Source organism: Choloepus didactylus, chromosome 9 (genome assembly GCF_015220235.1).
Source record: "Choloepus didactylus isolate mChoDid1 chromosome 9, mChoDid1.pri, whole genome shotgun sequence".
Classification (NCBI taxonomy): domain Eukaryota; kingdom Metazoa; phylum Chordata; class Mammalia; order Pilosa; family Megalonychidae; genus Choloepus; species Choloepus didactylus.
The window spans coordinates 86,249,932-86,274,705 of NC_051315.1; positions in this window are offsets into that span (position 1 = coordinate 86,249,932).

Consider the following 24,774-nt stretch of genomic DNA (forward strand, 5'->3'; position numbering starts at 1 on the left):
ATCTGTCAGAGAGCTGGACCTTGAAAATCCAAAATCAATGGACAGTTTTCTCCGGAGTAGGTTCTGACTCCACCAATGGACGTTTAATGTTCTGAACAACACATTCCTTCTGAATTACAACTCATTTTAATCTAGCACAGGTGGCATTTTCCTAATATTTCAGACTTCTGTGCATATTTCAAATAAAAGTTTCATTTTAGAATTACATATCACAGCAACTTCACTTTTGACGTTACATCAAAAATATTGAGTTAATCACATTTACTGACACTTAAAGAGCAATAGCCAATGAGGTGAATATTTGGAAAATGCTTTGTAAATTCTAAAGTGATGTACAAATAGTTATTTTTCACCTTTCTGGGCTCAAATGTATCATTCAGAGGATAAAGTCTGTTTATTTTATATTAAAAAAATAGTGGTAAGAATGCAAAATAGAAGACCCCTAAAATTAAATTGTATGTATGCCTATTCAATGATTTAATTTCACAATGAGATCCTGTTAATCAACAAAATAGCACATTGCTTCTTTTCAAGCACTAATGACACCTCTTTAGAGGACTTATATGTGGACATATGGGTAAAGCAAATCACCAAATTTCCATAGGATATATATACAAACATACATATATAGGATATTATATATATAAGGCATTGTATACAGAACATTATGTATGAACATAAAATGATCCATTTGATGGTTATTATGAAGATTAAACAATAGAATAATAATATATAAAGTATTTAACACCATATAGAGTACATCATAAATATCAACTAATGGCAATTATTATTAGCCATAGTGTCCTGAAGCAGCCAGTTGTAAAGTAAGAACAATCTGATTCAAGTTATTGTTTGGTCTATTAACAGCAAAAACTAGTTTGGCTTATTTTTATCTTTATTTAATTGGCTAAATATTTAGTGTCACAAATAGGATCAATGTAAAGTTATGTCAATTCATGGCTGCTGTTCTTGATGCTCATTTATGTCCTCATATAAGCAGAAAGGAAGGCAGAAGGAAGGAAGGCAGAGAAGAAGGAGCCAGTAGAGAGAAAAGCTAAAGATAAATAGAGTCGCCATATGTCCTGATTTGCTGATGACAGTCCCAGTTAACACCTTTGTACTGACATTATTAATAGTGTCCAGTTTCACTCTCCTCTACGGCATTATCCAATCAAACCTTCTGTCATGATGGAAAGGTTCTATACCCAGACTATCCAGTATGGCAGCCACTAGCCAATGTGGATATTGTGTACTCGAAAGGTGCCTAATGTAACCCAATTATTAATTTAAATTGAAGCTTAATTAGCCTCATGTGGCTACTAGCTACTATGTTGTACAATGATTTGGATAAAATAGTATATGGTCATCCTAAAGACAAGGTGGACAAGGTATTTGGTGAATGACGCCCATAAGGTCATCAGAGAGGAAATGATCAAGGTGGAAGGTTTAGTCTTGGAAAAGCAAAGTGATCTTCTTTTTTAGCAGCAGGAGGCACTGGGTGACTGTATGTGCATGGAAATTTCAATTTTTCAGGTATGTGAATGGATAGTTTAGAAAGCTCACATTAAATTATCTGAATACTTCCAATAAAATAAGAAGCATCTTCTGAAAGTGAAGGAGAAAATTACCAAAAATTACCACATGTTCCAAGGAGAGAACCAAGGCTTCAAGTAGAGGCCAAGCCTACCCAGCTGTAATAATGGGACTTCATGTTTTTGCCCTGTTCCCTATTCCATGTATGTTTTTACCATTTCTTACTTACCAGCGTTCAAATTTTCTACCACCTCACAAGCTGCTCCTTGTGTTCCTGACTAATTAGCATGCAAACTGGTAAGGAAAGAAAGTGACCTTTTCCTGACTAATTTACTTTCTTCAGTTCAACAAGAGCCTGTGAAGTACTGTGTAATTAATAAGAATATAGAGAGAAGTAAAGGTCTCATTTTATGGTTAAAAAAAGATTAATTTCACAAAGAGGAAACTAGTTATAATTCTAATAGTATGGTATGCATTCTGTAGCACAGGTGCCTAATTGAGCTATTCTCTGTGTTTTACAAGAATGAAAGAACAAGTGGTTGTTTAATTTTTTTCCTTTTTGTATTGTATTTGAATATAGTTATTCATCAAATCATAATTAGGAGTGACATACAGACCTAATTTATTTCCATAGCTCTTCTTGGCACTTAAAATTTGACTTGTTTGTATGTGTTCTTATTTAAGGGCAAATAGGATTATTCCATTTCAGATACTACAAGTTATTTTTAAATGCTTCAACAGAATGAGTTTGCTCTACTTCTACTTGAATTTATTTTCCTTCAGCTTACATATGCATAAAACCTTAATCTACTATGACTTACAGATTACAATGATAGTTTGGCTTTGTTTGCTTATCTGGGGTTCCCAGGAGAATTAGTGCCATATAGTTCATTATTGTCTCTAGAAAATATTGTTTTGCAGCACAGGAAAAAGCCTATTTTTATTTTTCCACCTTTCTGGATCTCCAGACAGGCTGACAAAACTGGCATTGCTTTCTGTCATAAAAAAATACACTGGACCTGAAAAATCACACAGCTGGACCTTTCAATTTTCTTAACTACTGAATTGGATTAACTGCCTGATCTGAGTCAATTGATTGTGAAGAAATCAATGGCTGAGAAGGCCAGATCTCTCCTGGTTGGCATCTTTCCTAAGCCACTGAGCATGTGAAGTTCATTCAGTGCACCATCAAATTTTAAAATAAATTACTTTTTAAATGCTCAAGTTATAAACTTTGATGTGTGATATTTATCTTGATAATATCCAGTAAATGAGTAGCAAAACATAATTTAGAGGCTTGCTTTTAAAACAGCATATTAGATTTTTTTCTAATTGTATTTATTGTAGAAAATCTGGACAGTAGAGATGTAGAGTAGAAAATAAAATCACCATAACTCTGCCACCGACTATTAATGATATGATGTATAACTATAGAATCTTTCTTGTTGCATATGTGTGTGTGTGTGTGTGTGTGTGTGTGTGTGTGCATAGAGGTGTATGTATGTATTAGAGAGAATAATGTTCCCCCACAAAGATGTCGGTGTCCTAATTCCCAAAACCTGTGAATATATTAGGCTACATGGCAAAAGGGGAATTAAGGTTGCAGAAGGAATTTATATTGCTAGTCAGCAGATCTTAAAATCGGGAGATTATTTTGGATTATCTGGATGGGGCTAACGTAATCATAAAGGTCCTGAAAAGTGGAAGAGGGAGGCAGAAAGGAGGTCAGACTGATGCAAAGTGGGTGCTGCCTAGGTGTTGTGATCCGAAAAATCTAGGAATCACCTCCCCACCTCTACCCCAATCCACCCCCTACAACCAGGCAACGGACAGAAACACTGCCAGAAATCCATAAGCTGTGGTAGCAATTGTTCAATTATAAATAGTCAAATAATTGTTTATGTGTCTTTATATTTCTAGAACTAAATCTAATTATTTGTTTATAATAAATAGTCTGTTTTTATTTTGCCATTAGAGACATGTTTTTAATTTTCAAATGTTCTTAAAATTCATGAAAGTTATATTTCATATTCTGAGCCAGACTCAGTCAATGCATTTTTGTGTATATTAAAAACTCAAGAGCTTAAAACTTAGGAGTAGAAAAACAAATAGCATCATTGACAATGGTAAAAACTGAGTGATCATTGTTATAATATGGTATTGCTAGTGCATATTTAAATCCAATCTAAAAAAAATTTTCATACAAATTTTCTAAAGTTTTTTTCAATATTTAAAGCTAGTTGGACAAATTGTTAAGATTATCTTGATATTATCTTGACACACATATATAAAGAGATACTGGAAAAGTTATTTTTTCATGCACATACATAGGAATATTTATATAGATATACATTATACAAGCCCTTACGTATATAAGTATGTAGAAATATGTGTATATGTTTTGGGTAAAACAATGAGGAAAAAATTGCTATATGAGAATTTGATTATTAAAATTATAATCACAATTCTCATTTAATAAAATTCAAATTATATTTATTCTACTATAGCTAATATGTCATTCTTGTCAACTACTTGAGACCCATATCTCAAAAGCTTAATGGCTAAACTTTTAGAGATTTAATATGCTACCATGCCTTGAGAAATGAACAAGATACGCTTGATTAGTTTAAAAGTGAAGAGTGTGCATTTCTGTGCACCTATTTACCAGGCTGTGGCTTATGTGTGTAAAATGTCAGGATTCTTAAGTTTGATAGGAAGTCAGTGTCTTGAAATCAATTAACTTAAAAATGTATTAAGACAAGAAGAAATCTTTTACTAGTCATATTGTGAAACATACAGAAACATTCAAGAAGTAAGACAACATGTGCAATTCAATATACACCTTTACAGAGACTGCCAAATGGTTCTAAAAATGTTTGATGCTAAATAGTTCCTATAGGTATCTTTGCCAGCTTTGGATATCACTTCTTTTACTATATTGTAACAATAGAGTAGTTGTATGCTGATTGCTTTGAAGTTTAATATACTTCTATTTTGAGGCATGTACTGAATTGCATTAAGAACCATGGTTCTTGGGTTACAGAAGTATCATCATTTTTTCTTTATTCCAATAAAATGGCCTCTCATCTTCTTTCCATATATTTCTCCTAGTCAGAAAAGAAAATATTGCTGTCACTTTCAGTGGTGTTTGCCTTTCATCTCACAGTGGCATTCAGGTCTCTAAGTGGTATCCAATTTATTTATATTCTAATGGCACTTTAGTGAAGCATACCTCTCTGTCATCTGAGTGTGCAAGCTTCATGCACTCAATACTTGGAAGCCATGCCATGAACAAATTGACAATATCAACTGCAGCCAGTCATCTTGCCAGTAATTTCCACAGGCTTGCTGGAGAGGAGTTCTCAAAATTATTCAGCATCTCTACCTATAATATTTTTTAGGGTAATCTGAGATTTCTTTCCTTGACTTTCTCAGGAAATTATGAGAAAATAATTCTCAGTTTCCTTTCATCATACTGAAAATTCATTTTAGTATAATTTTTATATTATTTTAATGAAAATGTTTTCATTTAATCTTTGATTTTTCAAATCCTTTCAAATCCTTTCAATTTACTTTTAAAAATTAAACTTTAATTCTTATAAATTAGCCCATGTACCTAACTGATTACTGCTTCATATTTTATAGTGTCTGAATTTTAAGGGAGAATACAGAATTGCAACATATATAACATAACATAACAAACATAGCATAACATAACATATTTTATCACATTTTATTTTCTCCTTTTTGCAACATTCACTATTATTCATTCACTTCTAAAAGATTCACTAATTGTAAAATATTATGTGAGTGGTATATCATGTTTTAAAATGCCCCTTTCAGCTGTGGTCAATTGACTGCAAAAAATGGCCCCAATTTACAATTCTCTGTTTATAACATTACATTGCATTTCACTTAGACTTTATGAATTAAGCTATCTAATAGAATGCAAAGGAAGTGACCATGACAGTTGTAAGCCTAGACTTAAAGAGCTCTTGTGAAACTCCACTCTCTATGGGACCCCTGCCTCTACAATTACTCAAGCTCAGCCAGACTGCTGGAGATGTACTATACAAAGCAGAATCAGCTCATCCCAGCAGAGACCACCCAAATTAACCTGTGCTCACCCAAATTAACCTGTGTTCACCCAACTCCCAGATGATCATAGAAGATAGCTAAGTCCAACCAAGATCAGCTCAAACCAGTCCAGCCAATCCACAGACTCATGTGAAAAGGAAACATCTCCTTATATTTGGTTAAGATACATCAAAGAGTCTTGTCAAAGTGAAAGCATGATTTTAAAAATATCCTCATGAAAGACAAAGATATATCTAGCCATGTAATCATTCTCTCCAAAAGAAGTAACTTAAATTTTATTTAATGTACAAAATTAATTTAAGCACCACAGAGGATATGCAAAGCACATCATGGAGAAATCAACCTTTGAGCTGGGATTTGAAGAGAGAAGACAGAGAAGGAGCATAATAGCCTTAAAGGCAGAATAAATCGTATGAGCAAAGGTGAAGAGGTCAGTTTAGCTGGAATAAAGGTGCATATAGAGGCAGATAGAAAATAAGTCTGAAAAGTTAGGTTGGAACTAAATTGTAAAAGGCTTTCTCAGACAAGTTGAAGAGTTTGGGTCTAATCCTTTGGGCATTAAGGAGACCAAAGTGGATTTTACATAGAGGAATGAAATAACTCAGAAGACAGAGTACAGAAATGGTTTAAATGAGGGTAAGATTAAAAGCAGTGAAACAGACAAATTGGCTGTTGTAATTGTTTAAAAGAAAGAAGATGAAGACCTCAAAGGTAGTTTCAGGTAGGATGAAAAGAATTAGATTCAATCATTTTTTAAGGTTAGAATTACTAAGATTTAAGGACTGATTGAAAGAGGTAAAGAGAGAGGGGATAAGAAGGGAGAGAATCAAGATCTAGCAGGGCCCCAGATTTCCACATTAAGAAATGGGGCAATTATGATGCTTTCATTAAAATACAAAACATTAGAATAAATAATCTGGTTTGAACATACTAATTTTGAAGTGGTCACAGGAAATACATTTGCAGTTGAAAATGCAAAGATTAAGTTAAAGATAATAAAATTGTAATTTCCAATCACAGTATATTGATGGCAATTAAGGGCATGGAAACCTGGGTATACCAAGGGATATAAAAAGTAGGAAAAGAAGAGGATGAAAGAACTGAATTCTGTGGACTCCAGAAACCTAAAGGACAAGCAGTGCGGAGGGGAAACCACTGTTCTGGTTTGCCAATGCTGCCATTATGCAAAATACCAGAAATGGATTGGCTTTTATAAAGGGGGTTTATTTGGTTACACAATTACAGTCTTAAGGCCATAAACTGTCCAAGGTAATGCACCAACAATTGGGTACCTTCACTGGAGGATGCCCAATGGCATCCAGAAAACCTCTGTTAGCGGGGAAGGAACGTGGCTGGCATCTGTTCTGGAGTTCTGATTTCAAAATGGCTTTCTCCCAGGACGTTCCTTTCTAGGCAGCAGCTCCTCTTCAAAATGTGACTCTCAGTTGCTCTTGGGGCATTCGTCCTCTCTTAACTTCTTAGGAGCAAAAGTCTGCTTTCAAACGTCATCTCCAAAATGTCTCTGTAAGCTGCAGCTCCTCTCTCAGCTCCTGTGCATTCTTCGAAATGTCCCTCTTGGCTGTAGCAAGCTCGCTCCTTCTGTCTGAGCTTATATAGTGCCCTAGTAAACTAATCAAAGCCCATGCTGAATAGGCGGGGCCACATCTCCGTGGAAATCATCTAATCAGTTACCACCTACAGTTAGGTGGGTCACATCTCCATGGAAACACTCAATCAAAGAACTACAATCTAATCAACACTAATACATTGGCCCATAGAAGATTATGGGCCAATAAAAGATAATCAAAGATAATGGCATTTGGGGGGACATAATACATTCAAACCAGCACAGCCACTAAGGGACACACAAAAGCATCTCTCAGACTTGGATGAAAATTGGGAGAGAATAATATCCTAGAAACAAATGGGGGGAAACCCCTCAATGAGAGGGTGGCCCATAGTGCCAAGTATGATGCAAAAGACAAGATGAGGATCACAAGAAGGCCCTTATCTGATGAGTAAGAAGTGGGAACTGCAGAAAGAGCAGCTTAATCAGGCAATAAGCATCCTTTGTTTGTTAAGGGTAATTAATGGGTAAATGGGAATTAAAGAACTTGGAACAGCAAGTGTAGGCTACACTGAAAAAGATTTTGGTGGTGAATGGAAGGAGGGAAGGAGGGAGGGCTTGATGGAAAAAAGATAAAGAATGAGGATATTTGAACTTATTTGTATTTTGTAGGCTGAGTAGAAGGAATCCCTGGAGGGTTGCAGACTGCTAGAAGGAGATAGTCTCTAGGGTGAAGGTGAAGGGGCTCCCTTTGAAGAGAAAAGGGTGCCTCTGACCCTGGGCCAGAAGGAAAGAATGGGCATCACTAGAAGAATATTTAGAAGGAGAGAGGCAAAATCATGGGAGATTCTTCCTGATGATCTTGGCTTTGTGAAAGAAAAATCTATTTAGCATGATGGCATTGAATGTACAGTAAGACTTCAAATAAAAATTTTGGTATAGATATTATGGAAGTTCAAAAGTTGAAAAGAGAAAAAAAAAAATTATTCCCAGGCTGTTCTGAAAGCTCAGTAGAGGTTCAAAAGTCCTCAGGTTATGGCAGTAATGATGTGCACTGATCTTTTCTGAAGTCTAGGGATAACAGTGAAGGAAGTAAATGGTTGGATTCATTTAAGTGAGAACAGCAAAAGCACAGTGGGTAAAAGTATTGAAAGTCATAATATGACTACTTTGAAGACAGACTGCAGTCAAGATAGGAGGTAGAGTGCAGTGTGTATGTATTGTGTGTGTGTGTGTGTGTGTGTGTGTGTGCGCACACACACATAATGAATGCCTCTCTCAAACTGGTATATTTACCTTTTTAATGGAAATAGGAAACCTATAAAATACATTGCTGGAAATATTTTTTCAGAATAGAAGATCACCCTAACACTAGTTCGTAAATATTTCTATTTATATCAAGTTTTACAACTCTATAAACTCAAGCAGAAACAACATAAAAAGAAAAAAAAGTCAAGCAATAAAATGCACAGCTTAAATAATGATGATTACTTTAAAGTGTAATACATACTTCCTCAAAACATCAGAATTTTTTTTAAAGGAAGTATCACCTCAAGAATGTGTGTGAAACTTGCTTAGAATAGATTAGTATACATTACACTTTATACAGGTAGCAAAACAGAAAAACTTACTGTTCAGATACATCACTTGAACTGAAAAAACATATCAGATTAGTTGGACGTGTGTTGAAGCGTTTAGCTTCAGAATCACCCAACAAGTCTCAGTAACCAAAGCTAATCTATAGATTTTTTTGTATTTTATATTAAATTATTGTTGTTGTTTTTTTTTACTTAGAGAGGTTGTAGGTTTACATAAAAGTCATGTAAAAAATATAACATTCCCATGAACCCAATTATTGCTAACACTTTGCATTGGTGTGGTACCTTTGTTACAACAGATGAAAGAATATATAAAATATTACTGTAAAGAAGAATCCATCATTGGCATTAGGTGTATTTTCCATTATACCACCCTACTTATTAATACCTTGTAATACTGACATACATTTGTTATAGTTCGTGAAAGAATACTCTTATATTTGTACTATTAACCACAGTCATTGTTCAAAGTAGGGTTCACTGTGTTATATGGTCCTATGTTTTATTCTCTAGTTTTCCTTCTAGGAACATATTCAACCATATTCACATGCACAATTCAGTGCTATTAATTACATTCACAATAATGTGCTACCATCACCACTATCCATTTCCAGACATTTACAAACAACTTAATTAGAAATTCTGCACAAATAAAGCATCAGCTTCTCATTCTCTACCTCCATTCTACCTCCTGGTAACCTATATTCTAGATTATAAGCCCATGAGTTTGCTTGTTATAATTAATTCATATTCGTGAGATCAAACAATAATTGTACTTTTGTGTCTGGCTTATTTTATTCAACATAATGTCCTCAAGGTTCATCCATGTTGTAGCATGCATCAGGACTTCATTCTTTCTTACAAATGAATAATATTTCATCATATGTATATACCACATTTTGAACTCTCAAGTTGATTCCATTGGTCAATATATCTATTTTTATGCCAGTACTATGCTTTTCTGACCACTGTAGTTTTGTAATATGCTTTAAAGTCAGGAAGTATAAATCCTCCAACTTTGTACTTTTTTTATAATTTTTTAAATTTTTATAACTTTTTTTATAATTGGCTTTTCCACGTCTGCAAAGTAGGCTGTTGCAATTTTGACTGGGATTGTGTTGAATCTGTAAATCGATCTGGGTAGTGTTCCAGTTTGCTAATGCTGCCCATTATGCAAAATACCAGAAATGGATTGGCTTTTATAAAGGGGGTTTATTTGGTTACAAAGTTACAGTCCTAAGGCCATAAAAGTGCCCAAGCTATGGCATCAACAAGTATACCTTCACCGAGGGATGGCCAATGGAGTCCAGAAAACCTCCTTTAGCTGGGAAGGCATGTGGCTGGCATCTGCTTGCTCCCAGGTTGTGTTTCAAAATGGCATTCTCCAAAATATCAGCTTTCAATGGCCATCTTCAAAATGTCTGTCTCAGCTGCAGCTCTCTCACTTGCTCTCCAAAATATCACTCTTAGCTTCTCCAAGTTCCTTCTGTTTATCAGTTTTTTATGTGGCTCCAGTGATTTAATTCAGACCCACCCTGAATGGGTGGGGTAACACCTCCAAGGAAATTAACCAATCAAAGATCTTGGGCATAGTTGATTGAGTCACATCTCCATGGAAACACTCGATCAATAGGTTCCAATCTAATCAACACTAATACTTCTGCCCCCACAAGACTGCATTGAAGAACATGGAGTTTTGGGGGACATAATACATCCAAACCAGCACAGGTAGAATTGACATTTTAATGATATTTAGACATACAATCCATGAAATTGGAATGTCCTTCCATTTATTTAGGTCCTCTTTGATTTCTTTTTTGCAATGTTTTATAGTTTTCTGTGTACAAGTCCTTTACATCCTTGATTAAATTTATTCCTAGATATTTGATTCTTTTAGTTGCTATCATATATGGAATTTTTTTCTTGATTTCCTCCCCAGATTGCTCATTACTACTGTAGAGAAACACTTCCTATTTTTGCAAGTTGATCTTGTATCCCGCCACTTTGCTAACTTGCTTGTTAGCTCTTGTAGATTTCTTGTAGATTTTTCAGGACTTTCTAAATACAGTATCATATTATCTTCAAATAATGAAAGTTTTACTTCTTCCTTCCAATGTGGATGCCTTTATTTTATTTTCTTGCCTAACTGCTCTAGCTAGAACTTCCAGCACACTATTGAATAACAGTGGTGACAGTAGGCATCCTTGTCTTTTTCCAGATCTTAAAGGGAAAGATTTCAATCTTTCATCATTCAGTACAATGTTAACTGTCATATACACCCTTTAACATGTTGAGGATGTTTCCTTCAATTCCTAGCTTTCAAAGTCTTTTCATCAAAAAAGGTTGCTGGATTTTGTCAAATGCCTCTTCTGCATTGATCAAGATGATCATGTAGCTTTTCCCTTTCAATTTGTTAATTGGTATATAACTTTAATTGATTTTCTTGTGTTGAGCCATCCTTGCAGACCTGGGATAAAACCCATTTAATCATGGTGTATAGTTCTTTTAATGTGCTGCTGGATTACATTTCTAAATATTTTGTTGAGGATTTTTGCATCTATATTCATTAAAGAAATTGGTCTGTACTTTTCTATTCTTGTAGTACTTTTATATGACTTTGGTATTAGCTTCATAGAATGAGTTCAGTAGTATTCCCTCCTTTTCAGGTTTTTGGAAGAGTTTGAGCAGGATTTTATTAATTCTTGGAATGATTAATAGAATTCACCTGTGAATCCCTCTGGTCCTACGCTTTTCTCTGTTGGGAGGATTTTAATGACTAGTTCACTCTCTTTACTTGTAATTGGTCTGTTGAAGTCTTCTATTTGTTCTAGAGTCAGTGTAGGTGGTTCATGTATTTCTAGGATTTTTTCCATTTCATCTAAGTTGTCTAATTTCTTGGCACATAGTTGTTCACAGTATCTTCTTATCTTTTTTATTTCTGTGGGGCCAGTAGTAATGTTCCGCCTCTCAATTCTGATTTTATTTATTTGTATCTTCTCTCTTTTTGTCTTTGTTAATCTAGATAAGGGCTTGTCAATTTTATTGATCTTCTTTATTGGTTTTGTTAATTCTCTTTATTGTTTTTTTATTCTCAATTTTTATTTATTTCTGCTCTTTGTTATTCTTTCCTTCTGCTTCTTTTGGGATTAGTTTGCTGTTCTTTTTCTAGATCCTCCAGGTGTACAGTTAGGTCTTTGATTTTGGCTCTTTCTTTTTTTCAAATGTAGGCATTTATGGCTATATATTTCCCTCTCAGCACTGCCTTTGCTGCATCCCAAAAGTTTTAATATATTATGTTCTCATTTTCATTTGCCTCAAGATATTTACTTATTTCTCTTGAAATTCCTTCTTTTGCCTTCTATTAAGAATGCGTTCTTTAATCTCCATATATTTGTGAATTTTCCAGTTCTCTGCCTGTTATTGATTTCCAGCTTCATTCCATTATGGTCAGAGAAAGTACTTTGCATCATTTCAATTAAAAAGATCTTTAAAAAGATTTCAATCTTTTTAAACTTTTTTAGATGTGTTTTGTGACACAACATGTGGTGTATCATGGACGGTGATCCAGGAGCACTTAAGAAGAATGTATTTCCTGTTGTTTGGGGGTACAATTTTTATATATGTCTGTTAGGTCTAGTTCATTTATCATATTATTCAAGTTCTCTTTATCCTTATTGACCCTCTCTCTAGATGCCCTATGTATTGATCAGAGTTATGTATTGAAGTCTCCAACTATTATTGTAAAGACATATATCTTCAGTTTTGCCAGTGTTTGCTTCATGTATTTTGGGGCACCTTGGTTAGGTCATAAATATTTTTGATTGTAACTTCTTCTTGGTGGATTGTCCCAGCTTATATTTATTAGGATGATTGAAAGTGCAAGGTGAAGTCTCTCCAATTCAATTTCACTGTGGTATAAAATAGCCTTTGCTATGGTTTGTTCATATATAAAATGCTAGGTTTTAATTGACTTACATCTGTTCTACGTAAATGCTAAGTTCAGTTATTCTGTTTTGAATATTTTATTACTGTACCTCTTTTAGTGAGCATTCACAATTATAACCTAGGTAAAACATGATTTCCCCTGTTAATAAGGTGCTATTTTATTTACATTTCCCAAGCTAAGCTAAATGTCAGGCATAATTCAACAAAAGAAATCTATATATCTCAACAGACACAAATGCTTATTTTATTAATGCCAACTCTTAACTCCAAATTAAAATCATATGGGATTGACATTGTGTACCTATTTCAGATAAACTAATATCAAATACATAAGGAGAGTAATTAAAGCATTTGTTGCCCTTTTCTCCTGGTTCCACAGGCATGGACTTAGAAGATAATAATTAAAATGAATTTGCTTAACTCAAACACAGATAACATAAAAATATGAAGGTAGATAGACAGGAAATAGATGGATAAACAGATGCCATTATCACTTCGGAAAAATAAAATAAAACATGTTTGTCACTCAAATTAACAGTGAACAGCATTCTTTAAACTTGTATCTTGGATCAAAGACAATAGCATAAGTACTAAAACATGGTATTATAACATATTGACCTTAAACCAAAAACAAATACAGAATCTATTTTAAGATTTTTACTTAAAATGTTGAGCAACAATTCAAAGACTGTTGAAGTCAATAACTTCTATGTTAACAGCAGGACTCTGATATAATGTTTATAATTAATACATTTATAAACCAAAGATATTTAGAAATTAGTTTACCTCCCCAAATCAAAATTCAGGTTCAGGGTTTTTTAAGGGGGTCTAAATTAACCAGGTGGAACTGAGGAGTAGGGGTGAATTGTAAGTTCAATCCTGTGGACTAGCCAATATGTGGAAGAAGGGGGAAAATATTGAAGATAACTCCAAGGAAAATTTAGATGCCTAAGGCTTACTCCCAGGTTTGATTAGCCTCATAAAAGAGTCAGGGAAAGCAGCAATGGAGTTTAATAGTTAGAACTATTACACACTTTATTTAAGGGGTTGTTCCGAACTGGGGAGCAGAGGCCATTAACATTCTTCCTCATAAAATCCATTGGTTCAGAAACTATGACAGGGCTAAGATGCAGATAGATCAAGAGTAGTCACTATAATAGAGAAAGGAAAACCTGAGGCAAAAGAAACAAATCTGTTTTACTGAAAGAAAAAAAAAAAAGACATTAAGACTTACTTGACCTCATACTGGATCTGTGCATATGTTTCAAAATATTCAACACAGGAGAAAAGGTGAATACAGATAAGATTGTCAGTTAATACAGATGTGTCCTTGCTTCTGTGATTCATCATTGGGTAATAAAATTCACTAATAAAGCTTAGAAATGACTGCTAATACAGTCATAATTTGGCCACATGTAGCTATTTTGAGTTTTTTTCTAACTAAAAATTAATATATCCAGAAACAGAGAAAGAGAAGCCATACCGAGTTTCTCAAGAACAGAGACTGTGTCTTATTTATATTCATGGTCTTGTCAGCATCAGTAGAACCTGGAACATAGTGGAAGATTAATGTAACTCTGAATGAATAAATGAATGAAAGTAAAAAATACAGCTTGCTTATACTTTTATTTTAAATGTGATTTTTACTATATACCAATAACATAAGACATTTACTTAGGCTTTTCCTATGTTTGTGAGTTATGAAATAACATACCTGAGAAGCCCATTGAAAGCCAATGAGACCACTATGACAGAAAACAAGAATTTAGTTCAAAGAAATTAAACTAACCATTGACAATGTAAGTAGATGAATGTTAATGGTCTTTCAAGTTAGCAGGTATTAAAATACATTTCATTATATATGAAGCCAATATAGCTACCATAGTTGCTAGGAGCAAGACTCCAGAAACAGAAAGATCTGGGTTTGAATCACACATTGTCTACCTTACTGACTCTGTCAGATCTCAGATTTGATTATACCTTGTTTACACACTGTTAGCCTATTACTGTTTCATGGATGCCAGCAAGAGATATGAGATTCCTGGGATAGCGACAGAAGTTCTTTATTACTCATAGCACAGCAAGCAGCATAGATATCTGCATATTTGCTGCATTGGTCTCCTTTTCTGTAAGACTCATAGGTGACATGATAGGCACAGATGGATGTTAACAAGCAGTGGATTTGCATCTCAGCAAAAGAACACTGAGTTTGAGGGATCTTTCCCTTTTACAGCAATCAGTAAGCAAGCCTGCTTTTAGTCTGAGGGAGGAGAGAGACATGACCTCTTTTTCTCAACCTTGAGAAACAAACATGGTGGTCAGAACAGGCAGACTGGCACACCCAGGAAGACAAGAGTGCAAGAGGCCCTAAGAGTACTGTCTCTAATAACAATGATCTTATACAAATCGTTCTAATTCATTCACTCATTCATTCATTCACTTCCTCGCTGAAACTTTTTTTTTACTTCACGACACTTCTTATCAACATTTTTTTGTTTATCTCTTCCATCACAATATAATAGCTTTAATAAAGAAAAAAAAAAGATTTTGCTTTAACCACTATTACATCCTTAGAATTGTGTCCAGATACATTTCTATATAGAGTATTTCTTGTTAAATTTAAATACTTGACAATATATCAAGTGCCTACAAGGTGCTAGGTACTTTTCTAGATACTAGGAATACAGAAAATAAGTTTATTAGCAAAAGGTGATCTATAATAGTGCTTACCTCATATGGTTATTGGAAGGATTTAGTGAGTAAGACAAGGAAAATATTTAGTAACATCCCTGTCATATGATAAGTGCTTATGAATTTTAGAAATTATTTATTAAAACATAATGTTCCTACCATAGATAGTTCTTACAATGTATACATTGCTTATAGCTCGATAACTTTTACAATGTTTTAAATTTTTATTTGTAAAACCAAAATGTTCAAAATGCACAAGCTTGTATAGGAAATAAAACATAGGATTAACTGACATCAGTATTTTACCATTTTTTCCTCAGAACATTGTTAAATAAAGAAAAATATTACAAATACAACTGTAGCATCACCCTATCCCTTTATCTCCTCTTCCTTTCCAGAATTAACTATATCATTTCCATTCATGTTCTTGAAAAATTTGTAATCCTTTTTCCATTTTTACATAAATATTATCATACTGGATGTTGGTTTTAAATTTTTCAAAAACTTATATGCAAACAGCATTTCTCTTAGGACATTTATTAGATCTTCTTGATCCTTCCCAAGGCATCCCCAATAGCATATTTGTGAGGAGTGAAACAGTGTAAAATAGAACCTGGATTTGTTGGTAATAAAAATACTTTAACAAATCTGTGCTCTGTGCTTTTAACGTCTTTTACTTATACATATAAAAAGCTTCATTGATATACTCATCTTGAATTAAGAAATGATCATAAACAATATGACTTTAAAATGTTGACCTTTTAAGAAAATTTTATTTGGAACATTTTTCTTCTTATCCCTAGCTCATACTTCAGAGACTTATTAAAATGTTCTTGCTAATTTCACTTGCAAAATATTTTGCTATTACTGGTATTTACTGCACTTAACCTTCACCTTTCTGAAAGTAACATTAAGATGCTATTTGCATAAGTGAACATTATTGGATTTGAATGCTGCCCTGATCATATTTTTTAAAATCACTTTCCATAGATTACATTAGGAAAACATTACTGATGAAATGCCACTTTAAAAGACTTGAAGAAATATTTTTCCACAAAATAAATTGATTTTGATTTTCACTTTAGGAATGGATCTACTTCCTATTAATTTCAAGAACTGTTACAAGAAAGAAATCTTAACTTTACCAAGATGTTTATTTTGAACTAGAGTTTTCACTTTGTGCTTGGATTTTTTATATATATACTTGATAAAAAAATCTACAAAGCATAACTTTTCTGGTGAACTTTATGGCAAAAAGGTGAGCAACATAATCCTATGCATAGTTTTGGCACTTTATTCACTATGGCATCAAAAGAAACACTAAACACATTACCTATTGAATTTTAAACATGAAAAGCATCATTCTGATCTAAATATCACTGCACAAAACTACAGCTAGACTCACAACCAATGGGTAGATTGTTCTTGAAGATTTGGGTAATTAGTTTTCACAACCTAGCAAGTAAGGGACTCACTGGAGCTGGATTTCCTTCTGGCCCTTCCTTTGAACAACATTTAATTATAAATCTTAATTCATGCAATCAATTATAAAATATGGAAATCATAAATATCACAAGAGCAATTACTTTCTGTACTGGAAACCCAAAGAGGGCAGAGCTCTCTGTTCACTCATGATTCTACTAAGCAATCACAAGTTACACAGCCTTTTGTGAGGCCAGGCAAGATTGAGGAGAATCAGGAGCACAAAACTTAAGAAAAACAATGAACAAGATGATCATGGGGTCAAGGGAAAAGTGAGAACTGTCAAAATCAAAGCCAGAAAATTTGGCCAATTTCTAGAAATAGAAATGAATCTACTGATACACAGATCATCAGAAATGAACTAAGCTTCTCTTAGTAAAGCCAATAGTCTTTCAGTGTGTCTTAAGTGTGATTCAGAGCTGTATAACTTGTGTTTTACATAGATATGATCTGGAATAATGCAGAATCATACAAAAATTTTATGTGCTTATCTTTGTGTGAAGGTTTTTGAATAGTGAAGACTGCAATATAAGTAGATTGGTTATTCTTATTTTAGGGCCCTGTTCACTATTGTCCTTGCTACATCTGTGAATGATTGTCTCTCAAGCCTGGCATAATTCAGCTCTTCTATCAAAGAAAGAAAATGTTTTGATATGAGATTAGCCTTTCTCAATCTGCCTTTAGAAAGATGTTTTTCCCTCACTGCTCCAGATGTAGTTGGCAGCATATCTTAACTCTATACAGTTTTTTAAAGTCCTCATAAAGCCCCAGAATCACTTGAACCTGGCCTACACATACCTGATATTCAAATCTATTCTGTGTGCAATGAAGAGAATGAAAGCTAAGGAATCCAAAATGATATGGAAACAACATGGTACAATACCCCTTGTTCTAGTTTGCTAAGGCTGCCAGAATGCAACATACCAGAAATGGGTTGGCTTTTAATAATGGGGATTTATTAAGTTACAAGTTACAATTCTAAGGCTGTAAAAATGTCCAAATTAAGGCATCAACAAGCAGATACCTTCTCTGAGGAAAGGCCACTGGCATTTGAGGCTCCTCTGTCACATGGAAGGCACATGGTGACATCTGCTGGTCCTTCTCTGCTGGGCTCAGATTTCAAAATGGCTTTCTCCCGAGACGTTTTCTTTCTTAGCTTCTCTTAGCCCCCTCCAAAATGTCTGCCTTTTATCCTCTCATGGAGGACTGTGGCAAGAGGATTAAGACCCACCTTGAATGGGCAGGGTCACATCTCCATAGAAACAACCTAATCAAAAGGTTCCACCCATAATAGGTCTGCCCCTACAAGATTAGATTAAAGGAAAACAGTCTTTTCTGGGGTACATACATGTAGATCCAAACAAGCACACCCCTGGCCAAGTTTTTTAAAGTGGAGAAAATGATACCTATGAGGAAAAGTAAAAAAAAAAAAAAAGTCATGACTCTACTGTAGGTTGGGGTGGGGAATGATATATGCCAGGATATCATGTAGATTTTTATCACTTGCTTTTCCTCTCCACTGAGGGCAAAATAAGAAGCTATGAGCCTAAACTACTACAAAAGAGATTTAGCTGGTATATAAACAAGAAGGTCTTGAGAGGAAGCACACTGCTAAATATGCAAACAAGTTACAGAGGGAGATTCAGTTCTCTCAACATGAAATAATGTTTCATATCTAAGATCATAAAAACATAATCCTCTTGTGCATCATTGCAAAATGAGAAGAAAATTTCATTTCAGTGGCCTTCTAACTTAATAATTCTAGGATTCCATACCTAAGCAGAGATGCAATGATTTGTTTTTATGAATGTTTGGAAAGATTTTGCTTTTAAGAATCATTGGTTCATGACATGAGTAACTAATGTTCCTAGAGTACTTTAGCTTTTATATAGTTTTTATTAATACTGACAACTACATTGTAACATTTGATCAAACAAGGTACCAAAAAAAAAGAAAAAACTTCTAATAAATAGACCAGGTAGCACCCATCCAAAATATCCACAGCCCTTTTATCACATACTGCCCTTGTCTTTCCCTAATCAACATGATACAATTGCTTTTTTGTAGTTCTCCTGTATTTCTTTCTAAATACTGGTTAGGGCACTCTTGTTGTATTAGTGTAACTTTTAATTTATTTCCTGCTGTGGCTTACCTTTATAATTTACCATATTGCTTTTATAATCATCTCTCTCACCTCACTCTTTAATTGAAGATTAAGGGCAACTGGCTTCAAAACTCCCTACTCCCCATCACCACCACCACCACCAAATACAGCACATCCCAAGATTTTCTCCACATTTAGAGTAGTTTATTTCCAACCAGAGTTACTAGTTTTTGTCACTATTTTATCCTGTACAATTCATCTTAAAAGCCATTTCTATGAAGCCACCTTTGAAGAAATATATTTGAGGAGCTGGTTTCCAACTGTCCCTCCCATGGATTACTTTACACACCCAACCTAAGAAACTTCAGTCTCTGATATGGTCAGTCAGTGGGTCAAATGTTAAAAAATGCTACATTTATGCTGTAGTTATATTATAATTTCCTTGAGGAAAACATCCATCTACCAACTTCAAATATAGTATCAAACATAAGTCCAGAAACACCAAATAGTTCCATTAACATAATGAAATAAAATAGAAAAAGAGAAAAATTAGTAATACTAACAATGGCAAATAGCCAAATGTGTAGAAAGTATAATGATAATGTCAGTAATCAAATTTCATTGAACTGTATCATTTTAAATAAATATAATATTATGCTTACTATGAACAAAGTATTCTGATAAGTGTTTGGCATGCATTATTTTATTAATTCTTGAACTGTAACAGGTAGATATTATTATCTCCATCTTACTATCGATGAAGATGAGATTTTACAGTAGGTTAAGTAATAACTTGCCCAAGATCTCAAGACCAACAATTAGCATTTTGACTTCAATCCAAGCCTATCTGACTTCAAAGTGTTTTCAAGAGTTTTGGTGTGTGTGTGTGTTTGTGCACGTGGACACACATGTATGTATCTTTGATGGAAGTTTTAGGTTTTTGTATGCTGAAAGATTTGATTTTTAAAATCAATGTTCTATATACTAAAGTTAAAATTAAAAATTTAGTTCACTCTTAAGATTTTTAAATTTCATTTATAAATCTTGCTTCTTTTATAAATCCATCAAATGATAATAAGCATTTTTAACTTGAAAAAGTTTGGTTCCTTTAATAAGCTAAATACCTTCAAACAAATTTTATAACTTAAATATATTTGATTTTGCTCAGTTCTTTAAATCTCTGAAGCAAAACTTTCCTGAGGTCTTATATATCTCCTGTAAATCAAATAGATAAAGCTTATAAGCTAATGACATTTAAGTTTTCTTAAATTTTCTAATATTGTATGTAAGTTTTCAAATTATAATTCTTTATCAGTTTCTCAATTTCAAATTTGAAATTGAACTTTCAAAGCTTCTCCTATAATAAAATAAATTTTCTTAAATATTGTAAACATGAAAAATACCAAGCATGTACAGATCCCTTCTCAACATAAAAAATATAAATACTGTGATCTTGGTTCTCCTAAATATTTTTATTCTTAATTTCTAAACCTTCTCACAGTTGAATGATGCAGACCCACAAGGTAAATCAGTTACTTATGAAAAGATTTTGGCCGGGACCTGAAGCTTCGAGCTGTAGACATTCAGAACAGTTCTTCTCAGTGAGCATTTTATAGCATGTGGTCCCTATTTTGTGTCAATATGACATGGCAAAGGTCTTCAAACTAGTGTAAAGGAGGGTTCTCCAAGGTGTACATGGGAATTAAAAGTTTAAGGGAATCAATTTCCAAATATTCCACTTCCACTTTCCTAAAACTGATCTACCTAAGAATTGTATGTGTTGTCAAGTAATTGTGGTCATTCACCTTTTCTAATAATCCCCTGACTTTACAAAGAAAGGCTTACCTCTTTTTCAACCCTAAATCTGACATTGTCATGAGTTTCTAAACATGGAAGAAGTCAAACAAAAGGATAATTTAAAGAATCTCTGTTAGTGAAACTTCCTTTAATCAATACACCATAACCCTGCAATAGGGCTTCTTGTAATTCTCTCTATTGCAGAGAGAATTTTTATGTAAAGGGAAAAGACAAAGCTTGGCATTAGAAACTGGATACTTAAAATCTTTTTTGGAAAGGTCTGGATTCAGATATATTATAGAGTCAGACAGTGGGCATGAAAATAATTTTCATTTTTGCTATTAATTTCCTCAAAGGAGGTTAAACAATGCTCTTAAAAGGACAACACCTACTTGGATGTGGATACCTTTTTCAAAATTCACATAATGTTATTAAGTAGGTGAATAAATTTTGATAAATCAAAAACAGTAAAATGCAAAATAACAAAATCTAAGTGGTGAGTAAATTGGGAGGGGAGCACTATACAATTCTTTCATCTTTTTTGCTTTCTTAATAATATATTAAAGAAACAAATGTTTTCAATGATGCAATGGCCTGAGCTCTGGAAAACCATCACCATTTAATTAGGATTAAAATTTCCTTTTTTAGATATTGATAATCTGTTCTAATACTGTCAAATGCATAAGTATAAATGTGATGAATTTCAACCCAAAAGGGAAATTACCAGTCTAACTATAGATAATCATTCTCAAGTGTCTGTCTTTCTGTCTGTCACATTTTAAGGCACTTTGAGATATTTAGAAATTAAGTTTGGTTGGAATATGTAAATTTTTGTTCAGAACTAGTGGGAAAAAACTAACTTTGGTGATCGTTCTTACCCTAATTATGCCTACTTTTAACTCCATAAAGAAAATGCCTCCAAGTGAAAGTATAACATGTATAACTAAAAGTCATTTGTTCCAACTTAGAACAAATGTTTTTCCGTCTTAGATGGATACCTTAGATGGATAAAATGTTTTTATCTTAGAAAAAAGATGATTCACTTTTTCTCCAAATTTGAAAAAATGAATCATGCTAATGACCAGGTAAGAAATCATTTTGCAGATCAGTGGATTTCTAATTCTTTGCTTTCAGTAAAATTTAGGAGAGCCTAATTGAGTTGCTAATTAGTTAGCAGATTATTAAAATAAAATTTTGATATGGATCACTGATTCAAAGTTCTGAGTAATATTGCTGTGACAGTTCTTCCATTCCCTTTTACATATTTATGTGAATAAGGTTCCTCAGAGCTTAGAGCTGTAAAAATGATCCCTATTTATTCTACTGAGAAGCAGCATTCATCCATGAATACATATACTAATTAAAAAATAAACAGCCTCATCCAATTAAGAAATATATTTTCAGAAAATTTATTTTTTCACTATAAGTATTATAAAACTTTATAATATATTATTTCTCTTATTAAATGGTTACCGTTAAAATTGTAACAATAATTCAATTCAGAAGAAATTTTTAATGCTTAGAACCTCATGGTACCTAGAAATAATATGTTTAAATTTCTATTTCATTGCAAAGAATTATTACAGAGTTAATTATAAAATCTTCCAAGCATAAAATAAATTGCACTAAATTAAAATATTGCTGGAGAAGTGAAATGGAAATATAAAATCAAGGGGTAAAAGAATTAATATAAAATTTCTGACTCAACAAACAGCATGCTGCTGCAGTTCTTTAAATGAATGCTGGCAAGTGTCAATTCACCATATTAGGTGATGATGAGTTCTGGAGAGAAGGTAGATGAGGTTGAGGGGGATGGGTTGCCATTTTAATCAACAACGTCAGGCTAGGCCTCACTGAAAAGTTGACATTTGAGGTGACTGAATTAGCAGATATTTAAGAGAAGACTCTTCCTGGCAGGAAAAAAAAAAAAAGGCCATGCAAAGGCCCTGAGACGAGGAAGGAGCATGCCTGGCATGTTCAAGGAACCCCCACGTGGCCAGTACGACAACAATGGTGGAGCAATGAGGAGAGTAAGAGGTAAGATTGGAGAGGTAACAGGGACCAGATCACGTGCAGCCCTTTGAGCCTCTGTAAGGACTCTGGCTTCACTCTGAGTTAAAATAAGGGCTTATTAAAGGGTTTTGAACAGATCCTAATCGGATTCACATATTAAAAGAATCACTATGAATGCAGCAGGAAATAGAAAAAGATAGAAGCAGGGAGACAAGTTAAAAAGCTATTCAAATGCAACATGTGGAGCATAATGGTGGCTTCAACCAGGCTGATAACAGTGGAAGTGGTAATTTTACATAAAATTTGTCAATAAAACATGCCTAAAATTATACCCTTTTCAACTATTTGACTCTATGAAGAAAAATTTTAGAAGGCAACTTAAAAATACCTAAGTTACAAACGTTTAATATTTATTTTCAAAATTAACAAATCCAAAAGCCGAATAGTTTGAGGATCACTGTGTCATTTGCTACAAAACATGGTCCAATTGCATCCATTACTCATAAAAGCCTTAAACCCCTAACCAAGATAATTGTGTCACTGGATTTTGCACATATTTCACTCTCTAGTTATATACATTTATTTTTCATCTAACTACTTAGAAGGAAGTTAAGCTGTACACATGCCTGTTACACTTGGACATGACAAAATCTGACATTCTCTCATCTTTTTTAATATCCTATGGATATTTAAAATAATGTTTGAATAAATACTGGGCTCTCACATGACTGTGTCTCATTCTTGGTCATTCTGCTGAAACAAAATCCATACTCCAAACGACTGTGCTGCACTGCTTCCTTCTTCTAATAAAAAGAAAATTAGAACTATAAATTTAAAATAACCCCAAAATTCCATAAAGTAACAAATGTTATAATCTTAAATGGTAAATAAAAACATTGTAAATATTAAACAAATATTATATGTTTAATCTTTAAATCCTTCATTTCATTGAGTTCTTTGTAAAAAAAAAATTATTTCAAACCAAAATTCTGTTGAACATCAAGATTTCATCTACATATTGATAGTCATTTCAGAATTTGTTTCAGTAGTATAGTAAAGAACAATCCCCATTTGCTAACTTGGTTATATTTCTGCAGCCCTGTGGAGAAAGGAAGAGAAGTTTTTCTAATTTGATTTTGTACCATCACCAGTATAACCCTAAGCAAGGTGAAATATGTGCCAAAGATCTGCCCAGTTTCTTGCAAATCATTTTCTCTTGTTTTTTCCAAAATAGAATCATCAAATTCTATTCTTGATAATGGAATCACTAAGAATTTTGTGGTTTATAACTGTGCACTGATTTGAAAATCAAAAAATTGAAAAAAAAATCTTGAGAACAATTTTATGCATTACAGTGAAGAAAAGTTAGAACTCCCTTCCAAAAGAATTTTTAATGGAGATAAATATGCCTTTAAGGGAAAACTCCAAATCTTAACCATAGTGGCTTAAACTTAATTTTTCTTAGGAAAGAAAGTTTTTCTCTGGATTCTCAGTTATAAAAATGTCAGTAGTTTGGCAATAGCTTTCCATAATGGGGTAGAGCTGATTCCATGGCCTAACTGGAAATGCAGTGAATTTTTTCTAAGTCTCTTTTCCAAATGACTAAAGTTAGGCTTCTAGAGAAACATAAGTAGAATATTGATAGGCAGAAACAACTGTCATTTTAGTATCTTACTTTGATGGTATCACTCTCTTTATGTTATAAATGTGCTAGTGAAGAAATTTAGATTAAAAATCCCCTTTACTGATGTGCAATTAGGAAATTATATTGAAGAAATACCTCTGTAATTAGCAAAAGTATATAAAATGCTAAGCCCGTAAATTAATGTCTGGTTGCCCCAAAAGTATTTGTATGTGGTATGTATCTAACTTTCATCACTTCTTGGTTTTCTAATCCAAAAACTCTATTCCTTATCTTTCTGGCTATATTTGAAAAAAAATCAAAA